Source organism: Bos taurus, chromosome 5, assembly GCF_002263795.3.
Source record: "Bos taurus isolate L1 Dominette 01449 registration number 42190680 breed Hereford chromosome 5, ARS-UCD2.0, whole genome shotgun sequence".
Classification (NCBI taxonomy): Eukaryota; Metazoa; Chordata; class Mammalia; order Artiodactyla; family Bovidae; genus Bos; species Bos taurus.
The window spans coordinates 15,546,726-15,568,488 of NC_037332.1; the positions used below are offsets into that span (position 1 = coordinate 15,546,726).

The window sequence follows — 21,763 nt, forward strand, 5'->3', positions numbered from 1 at the left end:
GGATCAACCAGACTGTTACTTGAAAGAGAAATGTATTTCTAACTTATTTCAGGCACTGCATTTTTCAGCCTCCTTGCTATGCCTCAACCATTATTTTAATTGCTACAGTCTTCTACAGAGTTTCTCATAGTTTATTTTTCACATCATTTAGATCTCTGCACATGTGATATGCATACAGTAAAGATTTTTCTTAAATTACCTTTATCCCTGAGTCAACATCCATCCAACTTTCTTTATTTGTCCACGGCCATACTTCCCTGAATGCGTTCCATCTCATTTCATCTAACTTACTTTATTTTTCTTTATATGTGAAAAAGAAAAGAAAAGCAGCCACTGACAGCAATCAACTGGGAGTTGTCCTGGCACCAGCAGTGAGGCTATGGTGCCCTCCTGTTAAATGATTTCACAGTATAAAACTTCAGACAGGGTCATTCTAACCCTGATGGTGAAAGACAATAAACAAGACCACTCTGTAATTCTATCTGAGCAAAATCAAAAACAAGAACACCACAAACCACAGAAATGATCAAACATCTTCCTTTCCACATAATTTGATCGAGGCCACTTTAACTAAGCTCTATTTTTCTACCTCTAGCGTAAAACCACCATCATATCTAGTCAAAAAATTACCCTCATTTTTCTGAAAACACCCAAAGCAGAGTAAAACCACACTTTCAGAACACTCCTCAAATCACAAGTCTAAATCCTGTACAAAAAGAAAGTGTTAGTAGCTCAGTCGTGTCCGATTCTTTGCGACCCCATGGGCTGTAGCCCGCCAGGCTCCTCTATCCATGGCATGCTCCAGGCGAGAATACTGGAATGAGTTGCCATTCTCTTCTCCAGAGGATCTTCCCTACCCAGGGACTGAACCTGGGTCTCCTGCACTGCAGGCAGATTCTTTACCGTCTGAGCCACTAGGGCCCATACATATACCCTCTTATTGGGATCCCATGATTTTCCATTGAATGAGGTTTCCAGCACTGGCAAACTCAATTTTGTGGGAGTGTGCTTTCTGCGGTCTTTGGCTCGTAGGCATCAGCAAAGCACATGTCGTAACCTGAAGTTATATAGCCATTTATTTGTTTACTCGTATATAATTTCTCACCCCCACCCAAATGTGTAATCTTTGTGAGGACAGACATTTTGCCTTTCTTCTTCACAGTTGAATTCCCAAAGGTTGAGCACCAGTCCTGCTAAGCATTAGTAAGGATTTGTTCACAAATGAATAAATTAGCAGCAAAAGGGATTTTCTCTTATAATAATGTGACCTAACTCAGGCCAGCTGCTCACTGCTCAAAAGCCAATAAAGAGGCCAAGCTGGTGGAAAGGGAAGTTTGCTTTATTTTGGATACCAGCAACTAGGAGAGAGAGGGAGGCGGACCTTGATCCAAAGGCCGACTCCCCCCCAACTGACAATCAGTGGGCAAGAACTTTAATAGTCTGAGGGAGCGGGATACATGCAGAGATAGCACAATCAGCTCTGACAGTCATCTTGAAATTGGTCATAGGTGGGCTGATCAGCATCGTTTTGTTTTAGGTACACTTTATCTTCAGTTTCAGGGTCAGTGTGTTTCCATTTCTTTGAGGCCAGTTCTCAGAACTGTGGCAGCTTTTGTCATGGCCAGAGTCTGCTCATTGTGTAGTTAACTTTTCCACCTTTTTTTTTAGTGGGGGTTTCAGTATCTATAAGACAGCTCCCAAGTTACGGCTCAGAATATTATCTATAGCACCTGAGAGGGAACAAAAGATCCTTGACGATGCTTAATGACTACACTAATATTATTTGGTCTTTTTTGACTGTTTTCCCTTGTTTCTGCATGTTCTCATTTCTTTGCTTAAACTCATTCTTTGGGTAAAAATTTCCACAGACAAAAGGCAGGCTGAAGACATAGGGAGCAAGGACTACGGGGTCCTGCTCCATTTCAGTAAGAGGTTTTCCACATAGCTTCTACATATTTTTAAGCCCCAACTTAGTGATTCTACTTCGGAGGGATTGGTTATGAGCTCAGGTATCTATACAATGTCCCTGATTTTATGTGAAACAACACAGAATCTAGGTAAAAACTCACCTTCATCAGTGGCAGCCTGGGAAATGATGCCTCAGTTTTTGTCTCTTAGATTCTGTTCTGAGAAGGAAATAAACAAAAATGTCAAGTGAAATTGACAGTATTGTTGGTCCTTGAACAACATGGGGGTTAGGGGCACTGACTTCCTGTATAGTTGGAAACTCATATATAACTTCACAATCAGCTCCTTATTTACTGCATCTTCAGGTTCAACCAACAGGGATTGTGTAGTACTGCAGTATATATTCATTTAAAAAAATCCATATGTAAGTAGGTCTGTGCGGTTCAATCTCATGTCGTTCAGGGTCAACTGTATTTAAAATGGGAAAGAATAGATTTGTGAAATACAAAGAGGAAGAACTACTTGAATGTGAAGGAAATAATACAGGAATATTCTCAATTATTTTGAGATGTAAAGTCAGGAACCTCACTCTGTATTTGCACTTTTTGAGATTTCCCAATCACTGTTGGGTTAATTTGAGCTATGTGAGACTTAAATTTAAATCCATCCCCTGCCTGAGGTCCACCCCGATGACAGCATGGAAAGCTCCTGAACTCCTTCACTAGAAGGCATGCCAAATTTACCAGCATCCATGGAGAATACTCTTGAGAGTCCCTTGGACTGCAAGGAGATCCAACCAGTGCATTCTAAAGGAGATCAGTCCTGGGTGTTCTTGGAAGGACTGATGTTGAAGCTGAAACTCCAATACTTTGGCCACCTGATACGAAGAGTTGACTCATTGGAAAAGACCCTGATGCTGGGAGGGATTGGGGGCAGGAGGAGAAAGGGATGACAGAGGATGAGACGGCTGGATGGCATCACCGACTCGGTGGACATGAGTTTGGGTGAACTCTGGGAGTTGGTGATGGACAGGGAGGCCTGGCATGCTGCGATTCATGGGGTCTCAAAGAGTTGGACATGACTGGGTGACTGAACTGAACTGATGGAACCATTCCCTCTGAAAGAAATCAAGAAACTAGCTGAGCAACTCCTACATTGGGCAAATGAGAATATACCACGTTGAAACAGGTAAGAAAAGCTGAGACATGCCTTGGCAATACAACCCAATCTTGGCACCATGGCATATAATTGGGAGGGGATACCCAACTCCTACTGTCACCTTCAGAAGTGAAGGATTTGGACTGCACATCTGGTGCCCCTACTTTTTACACTTCCACTTGAGGAACAGGTCCCCCCCAACACTCAGTCCTGAAAGCCAACATGATTTATGTCCATGAGACCTATAAGACTATGGTAAACAAAGGAGCGGTTCTTAACAGGCATGCTCACACTTGTGCAATGTTGGGTATTGGTTTGATATGATTCAAAATCCACTTGTTTTTTGTTCTAATGAAGTTGTTTACATTGAGAAAGCTGTGTCAGGATGTCATCATTAGCATGAACACTCAGTAGCTCAGCTATTGACAGGCACAGCTGGGAGCTTATTGATAAGCACTTTGGGGACTTCCCTAGTGGTCCAGTGGTTAAGAATCCATGTTGCAATGCAGGAGACATGGGTTTGATCCCTGGTCCAGGAACAGCCCACATGCCATGGAGCAACAAAGCCCGTACACCACAACTACTGAGCCAGTATTCTAGAGCCAGTGAGCCTCAACTACTGAGTCCGTGTGCTGCAACTCCTGAAGCCTACCACCTAGAACTCACACTCCACAATTAGAGACGCCACCACAATGAGAAACCTGTGCACCAGAATGAAGAGTAGCCCGCACCCACTGCAACTAGAGAAAGCCTGCGAGCAGCATCAAAGACCCACCACAGCCAAAAAATTAAGTAAATAAAAAATTTTTCTTTTAAATAAAAGAACTTTTGTGAAAGAGTGACTCTGGCTAGAGGATTTTAAGCTTTAAATATTAAGAGGTTTGACCAGCAACTGAAAATGTTTGGCCTGGGGAAGGCAACTTTTCCTTGCTAATCAAAATAGCTTTCCAAAGACCTTGGGGCACTAGCTCCTGGCTGGGCAAGGCGATTCTTTGCTGGCAATGGTCAAAATCATGCAGAGGCCCCAAGAAGAAAATCATCTTTCCCATCAAAGCTGGCATCTTTGTACCCTAGCAACGACCCTAGCAACAAAGGACTTTTGCTTTTGCACCAGCAGTTGGACATCAGCTCACGGTTAGCTAAGCCAACTCTCTCGAGAACAATGCATAGAAAGATACTCCTCCACTAAATTTGGGCTTTATTCCTTTTATCTCCCTTGCCTGAAACAATATTGTAATTAATCTGTTGATGGTTTGGAGTAGATTATTTCTTTATTGGCTTATTAAGAGACATTATCCTGTATACTATTGGCTTGTGAAATTATTATAATTCCTGCAGTGAACCTGTGCTAGATAAGTTCTTGGCAAAGCAGTTTCAGTGTCTGAACATAATTTGCTGCCAGACGAAGCATGTATTAATACTCCCTATCCCCCAGGGCTCAGTAGAGGGAGAGCAGGCAAAACCTCATCTCTGTCTTTTCCTACAAGGGGTCTACCTTCATATCCTACAAACTCTGCCTGAGGATCTGACTTCTAATTTTAGCACACATCTAGGACCTGACTGTGGTTCTCCCCAGAGAACAAAAAAAATGTGGACATTTTCTTCACCTTATCCTTCTGGCTCTATAGTGATAAAATGAATATCTCCCTAGAAGGAGCTTACTCACACATCTGGTGCCCCAGACTTTGTAGCTGCTGCCTGAAGGATGGGTTCCCCAAACTACACCCATGCCTATCTCTATTTTGAAAGTCAGAGATAATCTTCGACAAAATCGATGTGTTCTTTTTCCTATTTACCTTATGCCACCCAACTTGGTGGTACCTAAAGAGTTGGCAGCTCTCATAAACATTTTCACATTTTCAACATGTATAATATTTATCTTTTCACTTTGATAAAACAAGAACGTTTCTAAAGCACAAAACTCTTTGCATATATCTAACCACTCCCTAAATAATTCCAACCAAAGCTTAGCATACCCAAAGGCTAAAAATTCTAAGGAACAGATATAAGAATATAATTCAGAATGGAGACTGAATTAATGGCCTGGTACTTAGTATGTCGGGGGCTTCCCAGGCGGCACAGTGTCAGTGCAGGAGATGTAAGAGATGCCACTGGGTTCAGTCACTGGGTCAGGAAGATCACTTGGAGTAGGAAATGTCAACCCACTCCAGTATTCTTGCCTGGATAATCCCATGTACAAAGGAGCCTCGTAGGTTACAGACCATGGGGTCACAAAGAGTCAGACATGACCGAGGCAACTGAGCATGCATGCATTTTATTGATGGAGACTTATTTCCCACCTGACAATCTGTTTGACTTAATTAGACTTTCTTTGTATCAAGTTCCAGGTTAAAAGGACTTTCGTGGTGGTCCAGTGATTAAGAATCTGCCTTGCAATGCAGGGAACACAGGTTTGATCCCTGGTTGGGGAACTAAGATCTCACACACTGGGAACTAGTGAGCTCACGTGCTCTGGAGCTTGCAAGCCACAACTAGAGAGTTTGTGCATCACAAGGAAAGGTCCCACATGCTGCGACGAAGACTGAATGCAGCCAGAAAAAGTTACAGGTTAAATTAAAAACTTACTATTGCCTCAAGTAAGGAGACATGATAAACTAAAGTTGTCTTAAAATTCCCTAGTCTTTCTTATAGGGTTACAAAAATATATATACTAGAAACTCTAAAATCACTAAATAAAATTTTATTATGCTACCCTCCATTACCATTCAAACATGTAAGTAAGTTGAGGAGGGAATGGAGGAACCCATTTTATTTTATCTTCCCTGGTTTTTTACTCTGCCCAACTCCACTTCACACTGAGATGGGAAATCTGATGAGGTGCCACATCTGTGGCAGAATGTCTTTCTGGTAACTGATTCAGTTTTCATCTGAATGATTATTGATGGCACAGAAGTACTCTTGAAGTCAAAAGAACTTGATGTAATGAATCCTTCATTTCACAGGATCAGAATATTGCAAGGTTTTAAAGTTATGCCACTGATACAATTTGAAACTATATTGAAAATGAGTCTGAATTTTCCTTCTGCTTTGAATTCACTTAAGTGTAAAAATACATCTAAATAAGCCATCCCGCATCCAACATGGCGTACACTTAGTATGTGACCAAGCTCTCCGGCTTCATCTTCCCTCACAGTCACGCTCTGTGTGTTTACTTCAAACCACTTGTGATTTGTGATTTTTCTCTTGTGCCTTTTGCTCCACACTTTCTCTTGTTATTTATTCTACTTAACATTTACTTCTTGGCTTGTCCAACTGATCGTGTCCCATTCTTTTTGAGATTAAGATGAAATCCCACTTCTTGGAAACATTTTTAACCTATCAACTCACCACCCAAAGTTGAGTTAGGTTTCCTCTGTATTTGTCCCAATAATAAGGGATTATTGCTATAATCCCTGTGTATGTTCCTGTAGGCACATTTCCTGCATGTACAATAACAAGTTGCATGCTCTTCTGAAAATAGGTCAAATTTCCTTAAGTTAGATATTATGCGTTGTTCATCTCTATATCCTGATGCAGATCCTGGTACATTTAAGAAGATCTTTGTTGATGAATAAACCACTGTTTAGCTGAGATAGGCAGTGCTTGTAATCTCTTACTCTCACCTCACTCCTTTGAGGATAACCCTCTAGAAAGATGCCCCCAAGAAAGAACCAAATCTATCCCCTTGTAGATTCAACTATAACATTCTCTATGGATACAGAGATTCTACTTGTATCAGTCATAATGTTCTTATTTCACAAGGATCATGGAGCTCTCCCCAAATTTGGAGTGTCATTAGCCTCTTAATGAGCTAGTGGCTTCAGGGATTGACTTACCCAGCTCAGTGTGTGATAGTTCAGTTCAGTTCAGTTCAGTCACTCAGTAAGTGGCATACAAAATGAAGTCCTCGAGAGAGAGCAATCCTACCTGTCTGATATTCATCCTGGAAGCATCTCTGACCCATCAGGAAGTATTGAAAGTTTGCTATCCTCTTATAGAACCCAGCTACCCTGGACAACAAATTGGCTCCTTCCACCAGGGATTGCTACCCTGATCAAGACCAACACAAACCAGTTTTTCCTCTAATTAAGAATAGCAGCCTAAATATAGTTAGGCTTTCTGTGATAGGAAATTTCAGTGCTTTGAAGATTTTTGCAAAGCTTCATTAGATTGCATCTGATTTTACCTTGTTCCAATTTAAATTACTTCAGACATTTATAGGGCATTCAGTATATGGACTTTCACTTTAGGAGAAGAACTCAGATGAATACTGAAATACTAGCAGCTGGAAATATGTGTAAATGAATTTAAGCAAGAGTTTTTGAGTATTTTCAGCAAGGCCCTGGGGAAGAAGAAAGTGAGGGAATTTAAGCCATTTCTTGTGATATTGGTAACTTTTAAAGGAGGTGTGAAATAACAGTGTGTGACTGCATTTACCATGACACAACCTCATGAAGACAACACATCTGGCATTTACAAGAGAACACTTTATGTTTCTTGATTTAAATTCAGTAAGTGTTAAGATACCCTCTGGGTCGTGCTTGTAAATCTTAATTTCTATTCATTTAAGAATTTCCCACTTCCTTAGTAGATAGAAGCCTGCTGTTTAACTGTCTTGAAGGAAGCAATCTGACTCACTGTTGCTAACCAATTTTTAATCAAGAGAAAGCTGCCTACCGACAGAGCAGTTCAGAGATGTTAGATATTTATTTCTTCCTGAAATGTCTTCCTGGTATCTAAAATGTGCCAAAATGAAACAGACATAGGACTGCCAAAATATTTTCATGAAATACCTAGGAAACAGTCACAAAGATGCTAGAGTGAGTTCCAAGTCCATATCAACTTTCTGAGACCATCTTTCTTTCAGATTTAAAGTTTTAGATTTTTTTCAAAAATTTCCCCAAGACTTCTGATTCTTATTTTATCAGAGTTCAGTTGATAATTTGGTTACTCTTTTAATTAACAAGTATTTCCTCAATATGTACTCCCTGAGGTACTGTGCAAAGCATCGGGACACCAAGTTAAAGTCATGCTTCCTATTGTGTAAAAATACGTGCATGTGTGCGTGTTCAGCCGTGTCTGACTCTTTGCTACCGCATGGACTGTAGCCCACCAGCCTCCTCTGTCCACAGAATATTCCAGGCAAGAATACTGGAGTGGGTTGTCATTTCCTCCTCCAGGGAATCTCCCCTCCAGATCCAGGGATCAAATCCACAGCTCCTGTATTGGCAGGCAGATTCTTTACCAGCTCTCCACCTAGGTACAAATAATATATTCCCAAATCACATGCTATGTTGATGTGACTGAGTTGGCCGTTGGGATACAAGAGGAAGAGTTAACATGACAACTTCCTAGAATCTCCTTGAACATACAACGGACACACAGTCTTTGTACCTTGTGTTTGATCTCTTCTCCATCCTGCCTCCTGGAATGTAAATACCATCTTGGACTTTAATATCTAGGGCAACACACAAAGTGTGGCATGGTGACCTAGAAGGAGTTCAAGTCCCTGAGAAGCAGAGCCAACTGACCAGCATTGAATTGTGTACTTTCAAATTTGCAGGTGAGAAATGCTATGGACACTCGGGGCACACGCATGGTTTCATCTTTTTCAGATATATATCCAGGGATAGTATTGCTGGGTCATATGGTAGATCTATTTCTAGTTTCTTGAGGAACCTCCATACTGTTTTCCATAGTGGTTGCACCAATTTATATCCCCATCAACAATGTAGAGGCGCTCCCTTTTCTCCACATCCTCATCAACATTTGTTCTGTGTAAACTTTTTGATAATTGCCATTCTGACAGGTATGAGGCTATCGATACCTCATTGTGGCTTTGATTCCCATTTCTTTTATGGTTAGTGACGTTGAATATCTTTTCATGTGCCTGTTGGCCATCTGTATATTTTCTTTGGAAGAATGTCTGTTCAGGTCTTCTGTCCATTTCTTGGTTAGGTGGGGTTTTTTGATACTGTTTTGATACTGTATGTGCTGTTTATAGGAGAAGGCAATGGCACCCCACTCCAGTACTCTTGCCTGGAAAATCCCATGGATGGAGGAGCCTAGTAGGTTGCAGTCCATGGGGTCACCAAGAGTTGGACACAACTGAGTGACTTCACTTTCACTTTTTACTTTCATGCACTGGAGAAGGAAATGGCAACCCACTCCAGTGTTCTTGCCTGGAGAATCCCAGAGACAGGGGAGCCTGGTGGGCTGCCTTCTATGGGGTTGCACAGAGTTGGACACAACTGTAGTGACTTAGCAACTTAGCAGTGCTGTTTATATAGTTTGGATATTAATCCCTTATTGGTAAAGTGATGCAAATATTGTCTCCCATTCAGAAGATTGTCTTTTATCAATGATTCTAATTAAGAACTTTAACAAACTAAAAAAGAAAACTTTTACAAACTGGAGAATATATAGGTAGTGAAGATAAGAATAATAAGATTGCTTTTAAAATGAGTCATAAGGAATTGGGGGAGAAGGCAATGGCACCCCACTCCAGTACTCTCGCCTGGAAAAATCCCATGGACAGAGGAGCCTGGTGGGCTGCAGTCCATGGGGTTGCTGAGGGTCGGACACGACTGAGTGACTTCACTTTCACTTTTCACTTTCATGCATTGGAGAAGGAAATGGCAACCCACTCCAGTGTTCTTGCCTGGAGGATCCCAGGGACAGGGAAGCCTGGTGGGCTGCCAATCTATGGGGTCGCACAGAGTCAGACACGACTGAAGAGACTTAGCAGCAGCAGCAGCATAAGGGATTGGGGCTCATATCTTTGAAAAAAGAAATTTTAAGAGGAGCATAAGTGACTTCAAATAGGTGAGAGAATTTTATGCATACGAAGGCTGGATTATCTTGATTCGCTACTGAGTGGAATGAATGACTCCTAGGATTCCAGCCTGAGGAATCAAGATGCACTAAAAGACAGTGATGTTGTCTCATTTGTTTTCTGTTCAGTGGTTACTGTTGAGTTTGGGGAGTGCGTAGGTAGATGTACTAGTTTCCCAGGGCTGCTAGAACAAAGTATCATGAATTAATGGCTTAAAGAGCAGACATTTATTGTCTCACAGTCTGGAGGCTTGAAGTCTTAGCTCAAGGTATCTGTAGGATAGGCACCTTCTGCAGGCTGTGAGGAAGAATCTGCCTCTTCTGTAGATTCTAGTTGTTTGCTACCAATTGCTGGCCCTCCTTGGCTCATGGAAACATCAGCTCAAGCTCTGCTTTCACCTTCACTGGCATTCTGTGTGTGTGTGTGTGTGTGTGTGGCCAAATGTCCCCTTTTTATAAGGACACCATCATTCTGGATGAGCAGCTCACCTTACTTCAGTATGACCTCATCGAAACTTATTACAATTAAATGAAGTGTTAGTTGCTCAGTCATGTCCAACTCTTTGTGACCCATGGGCTGTAGCCCCCCAGGTTCCTCTCTTCATGGAATTCTCCAGGGAGGGATACTGGAATGGGTTATCATTCTCTTCTCCAGGGGATCTTCCCAACCCAGGGATTGAACCGACGTCTCTTGCATTGCAGGAAGACTGTTTACCCAATAAACTGGGAAAGTTTATTGGCAATTGCCTTATCTCCAAAAAAGTTCACATTCTGAGGTACTGTTGTTAAGACTTCCACATAGGATTTTTGAAGGGACACAATTCAATCAACAACAATAGGGAAGTCACAGTTCAGGAGTTGACCTTGGCTCGTATTGGGTTTCATATATGTCTGAGACATCCTTCGATATTCCCAAATGTAAATTGTCTGGTAAGTGGCTGAATAAAGGAGATAGAATTTTAAGGAAAGGTCAAGCTGGAGGTACAGATTGTGAAATTAAAAATCATAATTATATAGATAGTATTTGATGGCCTATGCATTACTGATATTAATTAGTGAACAATAATAGAGAAGAGAACTTAGGACTGTATATTGAACTTTGTTGAAGAAAAATGAGAAGACTCACATTCATTCATAATATTATTTAACTATTTGTAAGGGTATAGGGAAGTACTATATGGAAGACAGTCATGAAACTCATTAAAGGAAATGCTATAACATCCTCACCTCTCAGAATAAAATATGAAAGTGACAGAGGCTGACCTTCACCCTGTTATGTCACTCTCTTTCTCTCATTGTCTCTCATTCCAGTAACAATCAATTTAAAAATCCATTTCCTACCTAACACAGTGTGCATATTTCTATGTCAGACTGCCTGGAGTTATAGAGGGCAAGATTTGGAATAAGGGTATTTTGGATGGGAACTTTTTAAAAAAATGTTTAGATTGAAGAACTGCTAGAGTTATTCCAAACTAATCTTGTTTTCCACCAGCCACCGATGACCTTTTCATTTTTAGCTGTTTTTCAATCCTAGTTTGGGAAATCATGTAATAAGTTAACGTGCTGAGACCAGAGTCAGAATCTCTCTATATTTATGGACAAAGAACCAACATATATTTTGGACATTTCTGTGAACTACAAAGGAGCATGATAACTTCAAAAAATCTATGATTTGATGCAAAGGGACTACTGTGAATCTTATTTTGCCCTCTTCTCAGGAACCTAAACAGTCTTTGAAATAAGTACACAGTTCTATTTGAATCCTTCAACAAAATGCAAAGATGAAAAGTACCCAGTACATCGCTGCCTTGCTCTTTGAAAGGAATCTCTCATCTCTTTGTGGTGGGCTATACTTCGACCTGGGTCATTCCTGTGCTTTTGGCAATAGATGATTTCTGAGAATCATTCTCACTGTAGCTCTTATTGAAGCAATCAGCATGCTGCATCAATTCCGAGGAATTATGTGTAATGATGCAAAACCTTCCATTGCCGCCATTATTTGTGACTAAAAGCTAGAGAAAATAGCTCCTAGAAGCATTCTGCCTCTGCAGCAAGGTTACACTTATTAACTAAGGGGTAGAATAATAAGTTCAGCCAAATGCTCTGGCCTAGGAGTCAGAAAGATTGCCATAAATACGTAAAGGAAAATAGCCTCTGGGATTTCATAAGGGAGTAGAGAAATCAATGCCAATTTGGGAGTGATGGAATAAAGCCTCTCTCCTTTCTACAGTTCAGTGACAGGAAGTGATGAAATGGCTCAATCTTGCAATATAAGAGGAAAAGTTAATGAAATCCAAAGTTTTGTATATCTTGAAGATTTTTTCTCAAATAATAAAAAGTGAACCAATTTTTACCTCCAGGTCAGGATGGCCTGAAAAGTATCAAGTTAATTGGCACTGATTACACTTACATGATGTATCAATGAAAACTGAGACACTGTCAATGTATTTTCACCCCAAATATTCAGTTAATGTATATATATTGGATTGCATAGCCAAGTGTTTTTAAAATATTTACATGTAACACTAGTTCCCCGGGATATGAATGTTTGTTTTTAATAAAAGGTTTTCAGATTGCACATAAACAATTGTGCATGTCCTGCGACTGCTCATTACACTTTAGGTTTAATGGAATGCCACAGTTTTGATGCCTGGTCATATTTATAAGCAGTTTCCTATGGATGGGGCTATAGGGAGCAATTTTATCCTAAACTTGGATGTGAAATCAAGGAGCTTCAGCTTTCAAAAAGTAACTTTTGCACCAATGTAAGGTGATTATGCTGAGGTTTCATAGTGACATGTAAGAGGCTTGAAGAACACTAGAAAGATCCCTACCAGGGCAAGCAGAATAGCACCATGAGCTATTCCATTGTGTCTTCCAGGTGGAATTGGAGACTTGGGAATTCAGGTCCATGAAACATTTCCACAATCTGCTAAGGCTTGTATGTTTTGCTGAGTCTGCCATGACTTCTTCAGGATTTATTTTTCAGATTGTTCATTTTTGGCAAGACTCTGGCCTGCTACTCACAAGAAAGTATGACACAAAATTTGGAAAACGCTCCTCTAAGCAATGTTGTTTAAACAACTCATTTTACTTCTGGATTCTGAGGGCATCTCTGGTAGCTCAGATGGTAAAAATTCTGTCTGCAATGCAGGGGGCCCACGTTCAATCCTGGGTCAGGAAGATCTCATGGAGAACGGAATGGCTATCCTCTTTAGCATACTTGCCTGGAGAAATCCATGGACAGAGGAACCTGGTGGGCTACAGTCTATGGGGTCACAAAGAGTTGGACACGACTGAGCAATTAACACACTCAGCCCTTAAATGTCACCATGAGGAAATGTAAGGTATATGATTTCCTAAACTTATTGAACCAGAGAACTCCCTTTCATATAATATTTCTTGACATTGTCCATGTACGCATTTCAAAAAATATCAACTGCACCAACACTAACTTATTTCATGTACTTCTATTATATGCCTGACAAGGTTGTAAGTGCTAGAAATCCAAGGAGAATAGCTATCCAAGGTCACTGCTCTTAGAAGTCTCATTTCTAGACCCAGGTATAGAGACAATAATAAATAAGGGAAAAAAATGAACTAACAAAATAATTTAACTCAGTAAGCAGGACTAAAGAATAAAACAAAATTATATGGAAAATTACATGTGTCACTTTAGGATGGGCAATCAGATCCACAGAAAGACATGAAATGGCTACTTCCTGGGTTAAATTTTCAACTTTAGATTCCCCATAGACTTGAATTAATTATTTAAATCTTTGAAAAATCTTTGGTAGAGTTTTTGACCAATTTCTATTTTCCTTGATAAGTGGAATAATACAAGAGCAAAATGAGAATAAATGTATTTAAAAAAACAAACCCAAATTTCTTCTCTGACAGACAGTTCAGTTCAGTTCAGTCACTCAGTCATGTCCGACTCTTTGTGACTCCATGAATCTCAGCACTCCAGGCCTTCCTGTCCATCACCAGCTCCCGGAGTTCACTCAGATTCATGTCCATCGAGTCAGTGATGCCATCCAGCCATCTCATCCTCTGTCGTCCCCTTCTCCTCCTGCCCCCAATCCCTCCCAGCATCACAGTCTTTTCCAATAAGTCAACTCTTCGCATGAGGTGGCCAAAGTACTGGAGTTTCAGCGTTAGCATCAGTCCTTCCAAAGAAATCCCAGGGCTGATCTCTTTCAAAATGGACTGATTGGATCTCCCTGCAGTCCAAGGGACTCTCAAGAGTCTTCTCCAACACCACAGTTCAAAAGCATCAATTCTTCAGCACTCAGCCTTCTTCACTGTCCAGCTCACACATCCATACATGACCACAGGAAAAACCATAGCCTTGACTAGACACACCTTTGTTGGCAAAGTGATGTCTCTGCTTTTGAATATGCTATCTAGGTTGGTCATAACTTTCCTTCCAAGGAGTAAGCGTCTTTTAATTTCATGGCTGCAGTGACCATCTGCAGTGATTTTGGAGCCCCCCAAAATAAAGTCTGACACTGTTTCCACTGTTTCCCCATCTATTTCGCATGAAGTGATGGGATCGGATGCCATGATCTTCGTTTTCAGAATGTTGAGCTTTAAGCCAACTTTTTCACTCTCCACTTTCATTTTCATCAAGAGACTTTTTAGTTCCTCTTCACTTTCTGCCATAAGGGTGGTGTCATCTGCATATCTGAGGTGATTGATATTTCTCCCGGCAATCTTGATTCCAGGTTGTGTTTCTTCCAGTCCAGCGTTTCTCATGATGCACTCTGTATATAAGTTAAATAAGCAGGGTGAGAATATAGAGCCTTGACGTACTCCTTTTGCTATTTGGAACCAGTCTGTTGTTCCATGTCCAGTTCTAACTGTTGCTTCCTGACCTGCATACAAATTTCTCAAGAGGCAGGTCAGGTGGTCTGGTATTCCCATCTCCTTCAGAATTCTCTACCGTTTATTGTGATCCACACAGTCAAAGGCTTTGGCATAGTCAATAAAGCAGAAATAGATGCTGTTCTGGAACTCTCTTGCTTTTTCCATGATCCAGCGGATGTTGGCAATTTGATCTCTGGTTCGTCTGCCTTTTCTAAAACCAGCTTGAACATCAGGAAATTCATGATTCACGTATTGCTGAAACCTGGCTGGGAGAATTTGAGCATTACTTTACTAGCATGTGAGATGAGTTCAATTGTGTGGTAGTTTGAGCATTCTTTGGCATTGCCTTTCTTTGGGATTGGAATGAAAACTGACCTTTTCCAGTCCTGTGGCCACTGCTGAGTTTTCCAAATTTGCTGGCATATTTAGTGCAGCACTTTCACAGCATCAGTTTTCAGGATTTGGAATAGCTCAACTGGAATTCTATCACCTCCACTAGCTTTGTTCATAGTGATGCTTTCTAAGGCCCACTTGACTTCACATTCCAGGATGTCTGGCTCTAGGTCAGTGATCACACCATCGTGATTATCTGGGTCGTGAAAATCTTTTTTGTACAGTTCTTCTGTGTATTCTTGCCATCTCTTCTGAATATTTTCTGCTTCTGTTAGGTCCATACCATTTCTGTCCTTTATCGAGCCCATCTTTGCATGAAATGTTCCCTTGGTATCTCTAATTTTCTTGAAGAGATCTCTAGTCTTTCCCATTCTGTTGTTTTCCTCTATTTCTTTGCATTGATTGCTGAGGAAGGCTTTCTTATCTCTTCTTGCTATTCTTTGGAACTCTGCATTCAGATGTTTATATCTTTCCTTTTCTCCTTTGCTTTTCACTTCTCTTCTTTTCACAGCTATTTGTAAGGCCTCCTCAGACAGCCATTTTGCTTTTTTGCATTTCTTTTCAATGCGGATGGTCTTGATCCGTGTCCTGTACAATGTCATGAACCTCATTCCATAGTTCATCAGGCACTCTATCTATCAAATCTAGGCCCTTAAATCTATTTCTCACTTCCATTGTATAATCATAAGGGATTTGATTTAGGTCATACCTGAATGGTCTAGTGGTTTTCCCTACTTTCTTCAATTTAAGTCTGAATTTGGGAATAAGGAGTTCATGGTCTGAGCCACAGTCAGCTCCTGGTCTTGTTTTTGTGGACTGTATAAAGCTTCTCCATCTTTGGCTGCAAAGAATATAATCAATCTGATTTCGGTGTTGACCATCTGGTGATGTCCATGTGTAGAGTCTTGTCTTGTGTTGTTGGAAGAGGGTGTTTGCTATGAGCAGTGCATTTTCTTGGCAAAACTCTATTAGTCTTTGCCCTGCTTCATTCCGTATTCCAAGGCCAAATTTTCGTGTTACTCCAGGTGTTTCTTGACTTCCTACTTTTGCATTCCAGTCCCCTATAATGAAAAGGACATCTTTTTTGTGTGTTATTTCTAAAAGATCTTGTAGGTCTTCATAGAACCTACAACTTCAGCTTCAGCTTCTTCAGCATTACCAGTTGGGGAATAGACTTGGATTACTGTGATATTGAATGGTTTGCCTTGGAAACGAACAGAGATCAGTCTGTCGTTTTTGAGATTGCATCCAAGTACTGCATTTCGAACTCTTTTGTTGACCATGATGGCTACTCCATTTCTTCTGAGGGATTCCGGCCCGCAGTAGTAGATATAATGGTCATCTGAGTTAAATTCACCCATTCCAGTCCATTTGAGTTCGCTGATTCCTAGAATGTTGACATTCACTCTTGCCATCTCTTGTTTGACCACTTCCAATTTGCCTTGATTCATGGACCTGACGTTCCAGCTTCCTATGCAATATTGCTCTTTACAGCATCAGACCTGGCTTCTATCACCAGTCACATCCACAACTGAGTATTGTTTTTGCTTTGGCTCCATCCCTTCATTCTTTCTGGAGTTATTTCTCCACTGATCTCCAGTAGCATATTGGGCACCTACTGACCTGGGGAGTTCCTCTTTCAGTATCCTATCATTTTGCCTTTTCATACTGTTTATGGGGTTCTCAAGGCAAGAATACTGAAGTGGTTTGCCATTCCCTTCTCCAGTGGACCACATTCTGTCAGATCTCTCCACCATGACCTGCCTGTCTTGGGTTGCCCCACGGGCATGGCTTAGTTTCATTGAGTTAGACAAGACTGTAGTCCTAGTGTGATTAGATTGACTACTTTTCTGTGAGTATGGTTTCAGTGTGTCTGCCCTCTGATGCCCTCTTGCAACACCTACCATCTTACTTGGGTTTCTCTTACCTTGGATGTGGGGTATCTCTTCACGGCTGCTACAGCAAAGCGCAGCTGCTACTCCTTACCTTGGATGAGGGGTATCTCCTCACCACCACCCTTCCTGACTTTCAATGTGGGATAACTCCTCTAGGCCCTCCTGCGCCTGTGCAGCCACCACTCCTCGGACGTGGGGTTGGTCCTCCCGGCCATTGTCCCTGGCCTCAGGCATAGGGTAGCTCCTCTTGGCCACCGCCCCTGGCCTCTGACAGACAGCTGCTGCTAAGTCGCTTCAGTCGTGTCTGACTCTGTGCGACCCCATAGACAGACGGCAGCCTGCCAGGCTCTCCCATCCCTGGGATTCTCCAGGCAAGAACACTGGAGTAGGTTGCCATTTCCTTCTCCAATGCATGAAAATGAAAAGTGAAAATGAAGTAGCTCAGTTGTGTCCGACTCCTAGCGACCTCATGGACTGCAGCCTACTAGGCTCCTCTGCCCATGGGATTTGCCAGGCAAGAGTACTGGAGTGGGTTGCCATTGCCTTCTCCGCTGACAGACAGCACCAGCAGGTAAAAACTATAGGGATTTCTCTGTAAATCATACATTCACAAGACATTATTAACTTAACAAGTGAGAAAGCTTCTGATGTATTTTCTGTAACAATAGCCACTTCACAGTGTAAACAGGGACTACTAATGTGTTCACTTAAAATTCCAGAAGGAAAGGCACAACTTGGCAAAACAAAAAATTTCTTTGGATTCTAAAGTTAAGTGCCATTATTGAAAGGCAGATTTGAGAACAGTCATGATCCACTCATAAACATAGAGGGCCAGAGACTTCTCCACCCAGAAACGTGAGTCTTTCTCCTTCCTTGTTAAATCCTCAAAAGTAATGCTTTATTGTCTACTTAATATCATCTATATAGAAAGGGAATTAAGAAAAAAAGGAATCACAACAATATCTTGTACTTTCAGCTGCTCCCACCAATACATCAACTCTTAGGTTTCCCACAGGGCCTAGGAGTACTTCAGTTCAGTTCAGTTCAGTTGCTCAGTCGTGTCCGACTCTTTGCGACCCCATGAATCGCAGCACACCAGGCCTCTCTATGCATCACCAACTCCCAGAGTTCACTCAAACTCATGTCCATTGAGTTGGTGATGCCATCCAGCCATCTCATCCTCTGTCATCCCCTTCTCCTCCAACCCCCAATCCCTCCCAGCATCAGGGCCTTTTCCAATGAGTCAACTCTTCGCATGAGGTGGCCAAAGTATTGGAGTTTCAGCTTCAGCATCAGTCCTTCCAATGAATACCCAGGACTGGTCTCCTTTAGGATGAACTGGTTGGATCTCCTTGCAGTCTAAGGGACTCAAAAGAGTCTTCTCCAGCACCACTGCTGCTGCTGCTAAGTCACGTCATTCATGTCCGACTCTGTGCGACCCCATAGATGGCAGCCCAACAGGCTCCTCTGTCCCTGGGATTCTCCAGGCAAGAACACTGGAGTGGGTTGCCATTTCCTTCTCCAATCATGAAAGTGAAAAGTGAAAGTGAAGTCGCTCAGTCATGTCCAACTCTTAGTGACCCCACGACTGCAGCCCACCAGGCTCCTCCATCCATGGGATTTTCCAGGCGAGAGTACTGGAGTGGGGTGCCATTGCCTTCTCCACTCCAGCACCACAGCAATCATCAAATAGGAAAACAGAGACTAATCACTTCAAAAATGACACATGAATGAGGTAGATAAATTAAAGTTTTCACATCTAGTACTTGCCTGTTCTAACTTGGTAGCATTCATGCAATACCAGAAAGGAAAACAAACAAACAAACAAACATTCATTATCATTTGGCATTAGTCACAATCAAGGGGATTTTAGTACAAATCAGTGCATGTACTTACTAGTATATATAATAAGAAAAGACACTCTTCCTTGAGTTTCTTTCTTCAAGAATGGACCCCAGCTCTTCAACAGGATAGGCATTGGTGAGCTAAGCTACGTCACCTGAGATTCCCTGCTCTGGTGTTCACCTCTCCTGGTTTTAGGAAGAAGAAGGCATCTGGAAAGCATCTGGAGGATCTTGGTGCTCTTGGGGCACCACCTGAACTGTGTTTAAATAAGCAGCAACACTCACACACTGACTCTCTAATGACTAAAATTAGTCTACTTGAAAGCATCCTATTTAAGGTTTCAAGGTTGAAAAGAATTTTGGAATTCTACAACCTTGGCTTTAAAAAATAGTACTTTCAAAAAACAAAAGAAAACTGGGTTTGGGGTTGGAAGAATACAAAACAGGTCCCTAAATAGACCACAGGCCTTGTCCACTTACCTGCATACGTGTCACTGCAGAAATAAGTATAGAGTACCCCCAACTCAGCCCACTCCTCAGAATCTCTCTTCTGGGACTAACCCCAAGGATCTCATGGATGGCACACTGCCTAACCACCTGCACTCCAGGCCTTCTCCAAAAAGTGAGGATGGATTCATCCTATCGGATGGAACCAAACCGTAATTCCCCAAGGGTTGGTGGCTTCCAAGGGAGTGGGACACTGAGCTAGGGTCAGAGACCCTGAAACTGCAGCAGAGGTGGAGAACATCCACAAAACCGCCCTCAACCCCAACAAATGTCTCACTTGCCACCCTGTCCTAAGCTGCCAAAGCTCCCTCAAGAGGCGTCACTGTACTCATACCGGGGAGAGGCCGTTCCAGTGTAAAATCTGTGATTGGGCCTTCTCCACCGAAGGCAGCCTGAAGACGCAGCTCGGGGTCCACCCAACCAACATGCGGGTAAAGACGCAGCATTAATGCCGGATCTGCTGGAAGAAGTTTACCAGCATTTGAATGCACACGGGCGGTCAGATTCTCAGATGCCTCTGGCGGAGAATCCCTGTAACTTTATGGGTCCTGAGCCAAGGATGATCAGGGGAAATGGTGCCCTCTGTCATAGGGATGTTGTTGAAGTCATCGATGTAGATCAAGTCTGCGCCCAGGAGGTCCCTGGGAGCTCCTCGAAGGTCTCCGAGCGGCTTCCCGGCATCCGCTTGTCATCACCTTCTTCTAGGGTTGGCCACGGTGGCGTCCCTGGATGCCCCAGTGAAGGCGGGTCTCGCTACTCTTGTCCTGACTCTGCAGAGCAGCAGAGAAATGGGTTCCGTGGAGAGCAATGGCTTAACCAATGACTCTTCCTCTGCAGTAATGGGGGACAAGGAGGATCCGGTATCTGAGGCGGAAGTCCAAACATCCTCGCCAACAGCCAAGGGGAGAGTGTCAAGTCCAAGTCTGCTGATGCTGGCGGCAATGCGGACAGCTCCCAGAACAGCTGCACTGAGATGATGGAAGGCTGGAGCAGTGTCCCTTCGACATGTATCCGAGCCCAGCCAACCTATGTCAAAGTTGAAGTTCCTGGTGTTGCTCATTGATCCTGAGACTATGTTTCCACGGATGACAACTTACTTAGGGGCCCAGCCAAGCAACAGGGCTCAGCACCCATAAAGTCACAGGGACTCTCTGGCAGAGGCATCTGGGAATCTGACCGCCACAAATATCATCCACTCTCCACTTGTTGGACATTTGGATTCTTTTTGTTGTTGTTGTTGTTTTGCACTCTAATCCTAGGTTTATTCAGTACAATTCTCTTACTCTACACAACAAAGTATGAACACAACATTATCTAAAATGCCACAAAGTTACAAAACTCAAAACAGAAAATTTGTAGTACTGACTGTACATTAAAAGCCAAAAAAAGCAATCTACACGTTGCCAAGGTAACCCACAGGACCACTATTAATATCAACACAAGGGATTCTGTGATGATCCTACAGAGCTGTCAACTTACCAGTTTCAGTGTGGAAGGGAGACATGGGTGTGTGTTTACGCCTGCACAGGAGTACATGTGAAAGGAACCATTTGGGCAGGCTGGGACTGTATCACACCACCTGGAATCCTTTGCTTATCCCCACTGGCTTTGCCACTAACTTGGCTTTCAGAAACTAGAAATATAGAAGCTTTCTAGCAGAAAACTGGAGGGCACCTTTGTAAGCAGGACTCCCAAACCAGCAACTCCTGCAGCGGGAACTCTGCCAGCTTGAAAAGTGACAGAAGTGAGTTGGATGGGATACAAGTCACAGGGGCAGATCTTGGATGGCCCTGCTCGTGGAGGGGAGGAGTTGGAGCTGGAGAGGCTCCTGTGCTGGTGACTGGGGGGAGGGGAGTGGGATCTCCAGCCCCCAGGGGGCCTGTGCTACATGGGAAGCCATGGCAGCTCTCTCCCAGCAGGGCTGAATCTCCTGGGGGAATGGGGAGGCAGGTAGGGTGGGTGGCTGAGGCCAAGGGGTCAGTACCTTGGTGGCAGTGATCTGGCCATCGACTTGTCCTCCATCCATGCGCTTCAGTACCTTCTTGGCCTCATCTAGACTCTCAAATTCCATATATGCAGAGGCTTTATAGACAGATGTGGGTTCATCCTTTCTACAGGCATGTCAATCATTTGAATCTTCCCATAGGTGGAGCTACCGGGGCTTCCCTGGTGGCTCAGTGGGTAAAGAATCTGCCTGCAATGCAGGAGACCCGGGTTCGATATTTGGGTCGGGAAGATCCCCTGGCAAAGGAGATGACAACCCACTCCATGGACAGAGGAGCCTGGCAGGCTACATACAGTCCATGGGATCCCAAGAGTCACACATGACTTAGCGACTAAACCACCACCAATAGG

General features: G+C 42.6%; 1 pseudogene; it reads left to right on the forward strand.

The window, feature by feature from the left end:
- Positions 1–10,342: 10,342 nt before the first annotated feature.
- Positions 10,343–20,544, forward strand: LOC107132461 (sal-like protein 4; annotated as a pseudogene).
- The last annotated feature ends 1,219 nt before the right edge of the window (positions 20,545–21,763 follow it).